The sequence below is a fragment of the Rhinolophus ferrumequinum genome, chromosome X, assembly GCF_004115265.2.
Source record: "Rhinolophus ferrumequinum isolate MPI-CBG mRhiFer1 chromosome X, mRhiFer1_v1.p, whole genome shotgun sequence".
Taxonomy (NCBI): domain Eukaryota; kingdom Metazoa; phylum Chordata; class Mammalia; order Chiroptera; family Rhinolophidae; genus Rhinolophus; species Rhinolophus ferrumequinum.
The window spans coordinates 61,346,197-61,353,909 of NC_046284.1; positions in this window are offsets into that span (position 1 = coordinate 61,346,197).

The window sequence follows — 7,713 nt, forward strand, 5'->3', positions numbered from 1 at the left end:
AATCAGCTCTAATGCATCTTTTGAAGCAAAAATTAATATAAGACCCGGTCTTATTTTACTATAATATAAGACCGGGTCTTATAAAATATAATGTAATACAATATAATACCGGGTCTTGTATTAATTTTTGCTCCAAAGGACGCATTAGAGTTGATTATCTAGCTAGGTCTTGTTTTCAGGGAAACACGGTATATATATTATTAGTATGTACTATATGCATGTATTACTATACACTATAAAAAGTGAGAGAGAGAGATGCTTGGAGGTAGAAAGACCATATTATGCCTCTTATGTTATTCTACATGTATAGCAACATTAATTTCCTATAAATATGCACAGGCACTTACTGGGTAGACGTGGAATGCTGTTCCTGAATAGGGAAAATATCTGAGCTAGGTGATAACATCAGTCCTCCTCTAGTACACTTCATTGGAGTGTAAATAGAAATTGTTGAAATCTCTTATACTCTGCTCTCTAATACTTATAAATTCATATCACTGAGAGCAAATACTCCAGTCAATAGCAATAAAATGTATTTCTACAATTACTAATAAAAATGATGATGATGACAATATTGGAAGAGAATACACTATTTGTGATTGTGAATTATCAATTTTTCCTTTTTTTAGGACCACCACACCAATTTCATTCATTTATTTATTTTTGTGTGTGTTTCAGATGTACAAAACAACATAGTGATTAGACACTTTTATACCTCATAAAGTGGTAACTCTAATAACTCTGTTACCCATCTGACACTGTACATAATTATTACAATATTACTGGCTATGTTCTCTATGCTGTACTTTGTATCCCCATGACTATTTTTTTATAGTTGACATTCAGTATTATTTTATATTAGTTTCAGGTATACAGCATATTGGTTAGGCATTTATATAACTTATGAAGTGATCCCCTGGATAAGTCTAGGACCCATCTGACACTATCCATAGTATTTACAATATTATTGACTATATTCCCCATACTGTATTTTACATTCCCATGACTCTTTTGTAACTATCAATTTGGACTTCTTAATCCTTTCACATTCTCACCCAACCTTCCAACGCCCCTACCATCTAGTAAACATCACTTTGTTCTCTGTATCTATGACTCTGTTTTGTTTTAAATTTATTTTGACATTAGTTTCTACATAGAAGTGAGGTCATATGGTATTTGTCTTTTTCAATCTGACTTATTTCACTTAGCATAATACACTCTAGGTCCATCCATGTTGTTGCAAATGATAAGATTTCATTTCTTTTTATGGCTGAGTATTATTCCATTGTATATATGTACCAAAATATCCTTATCCAATCATCTATTAATAGGAATTTCAATTGTTTCCATATCTTGGCTATTGTGAATAGTGCTGCAGTAAACCTAGGGGTGTATATATCTTTTGAATTAGTGTTTTGGGTTTCTTTGGATGAATATCCGGGAGTGGAATTGCTGAATCATAAGCAGTTCTATTTTTAATATTTTTAGGAAACTCCATACTATTTTCCATAGTGGCTGGCCCAATTTGAAATTCCAGCAACAGTGCACAAGGGTTCCATTTTCTCCACATCTTCGCCGACGTTTGTTTTGTGTTGATTTATAGTTGATAGACATTTTTAAAAGAGTAAGGTGGTATCTCATTGTGGATTTTATGTGCATTTCTCTGATGAGTAGTGATGCTGAACATATTTTCATGTCTATTGGGTATCTGCATGTCCTCTTTAGAGGAATGTCTATCCAGGTCTTTTGCCCATTTTTTAGTAGGATTGTTTGCTTTCTTAGAGATGAGTTACATGAGTTTTTTAAATAAATTTTGGATATTAACCCCTTATCAGACATGTCATTGGCAAATATCTTCTCCCATTCAGTAGAATGTCTTTTCATTTTGTTGATGGTTTCCTTTGCTGTGAAAAAAACTTTTTAGTTTGATGTAGTCCCATTTGTTTATTTTTTCTTTTGTTTTCCTTGCCTGAGGAGCTATATCAGTAAAAATCACTAAGGGTAGTGTTTGAGAGTTTACTTTCTATATTTTCTTCAAGGAGTTTTATGTTTTCACATCTTACATTTAAGTCTTTAATCCATTTTGAGTTTATTCTTGTATATGGCATAAGAAGGTGGTCCAGTATCATTTTATTGCATGTACCCAGTTTTTCCAGCACCATTTATTGAATAGACTGTTTTTACCCCAATGTATATTCTTGCTTTCTCTGTCATAGATTAAATGACCATATAGGCATGGATTTATTTCTGAGCGCTTTATTCTGTTCCATTGATCTATGTGTCTGTTTTTATGCCAATATCATTCTGTTTTAATTACTATGGCCTTGTAGTATAATTTGATATGTGGTAGTGTGACACCACCAGCTTTGTTCTTCTTTCTCAGGATGCCATTGCTTTTCAGAGTCTTATGGTTCAATATAAATTTTAGGATTATTTATCTAGTTTTGTGAAAAATTGGAATTTTGATAGGAATTGCATTGAATCTAGATTGTTTAGTGTAGTATGAACATTTTAACAATCTTAATTCTTCCTATCCACGAGCATGGTATATACTTCAATTTATTTGTATCTTCTCTAACTTTTCAGTGTCTTATAATTTTATGAGCACAGGTCTTTTACTTCCTTGGTCATATTTAGTCCTAAGTTTTTTTTTTGGTGTTTTGTTTTTTTTTGATACAATTGTAAATGGAATTCTGTTCTTCACTTCTCTTTCCGATACTTAATTATTGGTATATTAAAATGCACCTGATTTTTGAATATTAATTTTGTATCCTGCTAACTTACTAAATTCATTTACCAGTTCTAATAGTGTTTTGGTGGAATCTATGGGCTTCTGTATACATAGTATCATGTAATTTGCAAATAATGAATTTTATTTCTTCCTTTCCAATTTGGAAGTCTTTTATTTTATTTTATTTTATTTTATTTTCTGACTGTTGTGCATAGGACTTCCAACACTATGCTGAATAAAAGTGCTGAAAGTGGACATCCTTCCCTTGTTTCTGATCTTTAGGAGAATGATTTTAACTTTTCTTTGTTAAGTTTGATGTTAGGTTTCGGTTTGTCATATATGACCTTTACTGTGTTGAGATATGTTTCCTCTATTCCCACTTTGCTGAGATTTCTTTTAATCATAAATGGATGCTGGATTTTTTTAAAGGTTTTTCCTGCATCTATTGACATGACCATATGATTTTTATTTTTCATTTTGTTTGTGTGGTGTATCACATTGATTGATTTGCAGATATTGAACCAACTTTCCCTACAAGGAATGAATCCCATTTGATAGGGGTGTATGATCTTTTCAATGTATTGTTGAATTTGGTTTGCTGGATTTTTGTATCCGTGTTCATTAGGGATAGCAGCCTATTGTTTTCTTTTTTTGTAATGTCTTTGTATTATTTTGGAATCGGGGAAATGGTGGCCTCATAGAATGAGCTTGGGAGACTTCTCTCCTCCTGGATTCTTTGGGACAGTTTGAGGAGAATGGGTGTTAATTCTTCTTTGAATGTTTGGTAAAATTCACCAGTGAACTCATCTGGTCCAGGACTTTTGTTTGTTAGGAGGTTGTTGATTACTTATTTGATTCTGTTGGTAGTAATCGGTCTGCTCAGATTTTCTGTTTCTTCTAGATTCAGCCTTGGAAGATTGTATGCTTCTAGGAATTTATCCATTTCTTCCAGGTTGTTCAATTTGTTGGTGTATATTCGCTCATAGTATTTTCTTAATTTTTTTCAATTTCTGTGGTGTCCATTGTCACTTCTTGTCTTTCATTTCTAATTTTATTTATTTGGATTCTCTGTCTTTATTTTTTGATGAATCTGGTTAAAGGTTTGTCAATTTTGGTTATCTCTTTTTTAAAACTATCTCTTGGTTTCATTGATCTTTGCATTTTTTTACACTCTATTTTTTTTTTTTTTTTTTTTTATGTTGGCTCTGATCTTTATTATTTCCTTCCATGTACTTACTCACTTTGGGCTCTATTTGCTGTTCTTTTTCAAGTTCCCTTAGGTGTAAAGTTGGACTGTTTGTTTGAGATTTTTCTTCTTTCTTGAGGTAGGCCTGCATTGCTGTGAATTTCTCTCTTAGGACAGCTTTTGCTGTGTCCTATAGATTTTGGGTCATTTTGTTTTTATTTTCACTTGTCTCAAGTTACCTTTTGATTTCTTCCTTGATCTCATTGTTGTCCCATTCATTATTATACAGCATATTATTTATCCTCCATGTGTTTGTGTGTTTTTCAGGTTTTTTTTTCTCTTGTAATTGATTTCTAGTTTCATACCACTGTGGCCGAGAATGTGCTTGATATGATTTCAGTCTTAAATTTATTGAGACTTTTTTCTGTGGCCTAACATATGGTCTCTCTTGGAAAATGTTCCATGTGCACTTAAACAGAATGTATATTCTACTGCTTTGGAGTGAAAAAGCTCTAAAAATATCAATTAAATTTACTTTGCCTGGTATGTCATTTAGGGCTGCTCATTCATTGTTGATTTTCTATCTGGAATATATCTGTCCATTGGAATTGATGGAATGTTAAAGTCCCCTACTATGTTTGTATTACTGTCAATCTCTCTCTTTATGTCAGTCATTATTTGCTTTATATATTTAGGTGCTTCTATGTTGGGGGCATAAATGTTTGCAAGGGTTATGTCCTCTTATTGGATTCATACTTTTATCATTCTGTAATGTCCTTCTTTGGCTCTTATTATAGTCTTCATTTTAAAGTCTAATATGTGCAATATAAGTATTGTCAGTACTACTTTTTTTTTCTCATTTGCATTTGCATGAAATATCTTTTTCCATTGCTTTATTTTCAGTCTATATGTGTCTTTGGACCTAATGTGGGTCTCTTGTAGATAGCATATGCATGGGTCTTGTTTTCTTATCTGTTCAGCTACTCTGTGTCTTTTAATCGGAGTATTTAATCCATTTACATTTCAAGTCATTATTGATAGGTCCATTGATATTACCATTTTATTATTCATATTTTTTACCTTATTTTGTTTGTTTCTTTTCCCTTTTCTCCTTCTTAGAGAAGTCCCTTTAACATTTCTTGTAATACTTGATTGGTGGAAATAATTTACTTTAGCTTTTTATTGTCTAGTAAGCTTTTTATCTCTTTTTTAATTTTGAATGAGAGCCTTGCTGGGTAGAGTAATCTTGATTGTAGGCCCTTGCTTTTTTATCACTTTAAATATTTTTTGCAGCTTCCTTCTGCTCTGCAGTTTATGTCGAGAAATCAGCTGATAGTCTTATGAGTGCTCCCTTGTAAGTAACTAGTTGTCTTTCTGTTGCTGGTTTTAAGATTCTCTCTTTGTCTTTAATCTTTGCCATTTTAATTATAATATTTCTTAGTGTGGGCTTGTTTGGGTTCATCTTGTTTGGGACTCTCTGCACTTCCTGGCCTTGTATGTCCATTTTTTTGGCCAGGTGAGGGAAGTTTTTAGTCATTATTTCTTCAAATAGGTTCTTGATTCCTTGCTCCCTCCCTTCTCCTTCTGGTACTTCTGTGATTTTAATGTTGCTATGCTTGATGTTGTCCCAAATGTCCTTAATCTATCTTCAGTTATTTTTTTTTAGTCTTTTTTACTTTTATTATTCTGATTGTTTTCTGCTACCTTGTCTTCTAAATCGCTGATTTGATCCTCTGCTTCATCTAATCTGCTATTGATTTCTTCTTGTGTATTCTTCAATTCAGTTATTGTATTCTTTATTTTTGACTGTTTTTTTTCATTGTTTCAGTGACCTTCTTTATGCTTCCTATCTTTTTGTTGAAGTTCTCACTAAGTTCCTTAAGCATTTTTATAACCAGTGTTTTAAACTCTGTCTATGGAAGGTTGGGTGCCTCCATTTCATTTAATTCTTTTTCTATTTTTTTCTCCTGTTCTTCTATTTGGGACATGTATTTTTGTTTGTTTGTTTGTTTCCTTATTCTGGTTGCCTGTGTTTCCTTATATGTATGACATAGAACTTTTATGTTTCTCAGTCTTTGCTAGGGGTCCTGTGGTGTCCAGTGGCTCAGTCTACCTGATCACCTGTGCATTTGTTCCAGGAGTGTCCCTTGTGCATCTTGTGTGTATTCTCCTGTTGTAGTTGAGCCTTAATTGTTTTTGGCACATGAGTAAATGGTATTGTCTCTCAGGCTGACTGGCTGTGAGGGTTAGCTATGTTCACAGTGTATGAGCTGCTGTGTGGCGGATGACCCCTCAGAGGGAGATTTGCCTCAGTGGGCTTTTTTGCCTGCTAAGACCTCCTCTCAGGTGTGCTCTTGTGGGTCTATTCAGGTAGTGCTGTGGTGTGGTCTGAGTCTGGCCTCTGGGTGTGTTGTTTCTTGTGCCTCCTGGGAGGGATCCTATGCAGGCCAATTTCATCCTTGAATGTGACCAGCCTGGGCTTACCTAGTAGGAGTTACAAAACTATATTCATTTGGCTGCTGCATGCCCTGGACGCAGAGGCATGGGGGGTGGCTTCATTGTATATCAATGCCAGCTGCCCACAGTATCAGCCCTGGGGCAGCTCAACAAAACACCCAGTGTTCCCCTAGGCCTATTGTGACAGATGTCAGCTTCCTGTAAGTCTCAGCGACTGAAAGAGCCTGCTTAGTTCAGTGGGCTGGGCTGGTTGACCTGGTGTTTATAGTGCCCCTGACGATTCTGCCCGAGTTTGTGGCGTGGGGTCCCAGGGATTTACAGGGTGTGGACTGAGGTTTTCACAAAGTTAATGCAAATTCAGTAGCTGCACCAGTGCTGAGACTGTGGCCAACCTGCAATATGCCCCTAGAACACTGTGGCCAGCCATCGCCTGCCTCAGGCACACAGAACCCTGTCAGCCACCCAAAAAGGCTACATTGCAAACTAGGGCTGATTGTCGCCAAAATTTTCCCAGGCCATCACAAGCCATCTGTCACTACACAAGCTTCCAGCAGCTGTGGGGTGGGACTTGCCTCCCAAAAGTTGAAAGTCCCTCTGTCAGTGCCACCAAATAGGCGGCGGGGGGGGGGGTCCCAGGGAGCCATGGAGTGTGGCCAGTGGTTCCCACAAATTTAATGCAGATTCAGTTTTTTACTTTACAGAGGACAAGTCTTGCACTTCTTTTAATAAATTCATTCCTAAATATTGTATTCTTTTGTCACTATTGTACATGAAATTGTTTTCTTTATTTTTGGATTGCTCATTGCTAGTGTATAAAAATGAATTGATTTTATATACCTTTTATTTTCTTCAATCTTGGTGAATTTGTGTGATCAGTTCTAATATTTATTTGGGACTTCTCAGTGTTTTCTATATCCAAGACCATATTGATATCAGTGAAAATGGCAGACTAAGCACCTCCAAAAAGTCACCCTTCCATAGAAGCAATTTTAAAAAGAGAAAATATTTTCAAAACCATTTTTTCAGTACTCAGCAAATTTTTTAAAAGGTTTGTGGCAATCTGGGGAGCACTTATTCAAGGCAACCGACTGAATCTCAGTAAGAACAGGAAAATTTGTGGCATCTTAACTTGTTATAGTCCCATTTTCCACCCCTCTATTTCAATACAATTAAAATTCAAATTCATAAAACAATAATTATAAATAAATGTTAAATGGGGAAACAATGTATAAATAAAGATGTAATTTGTGACAATAACAATATAATGGGGGTATGGAGCTTTAAAAGAAGCAGAGTTTTTGTTTACTATTGAACATGAGTTGGAATTAAATCAGTTTTT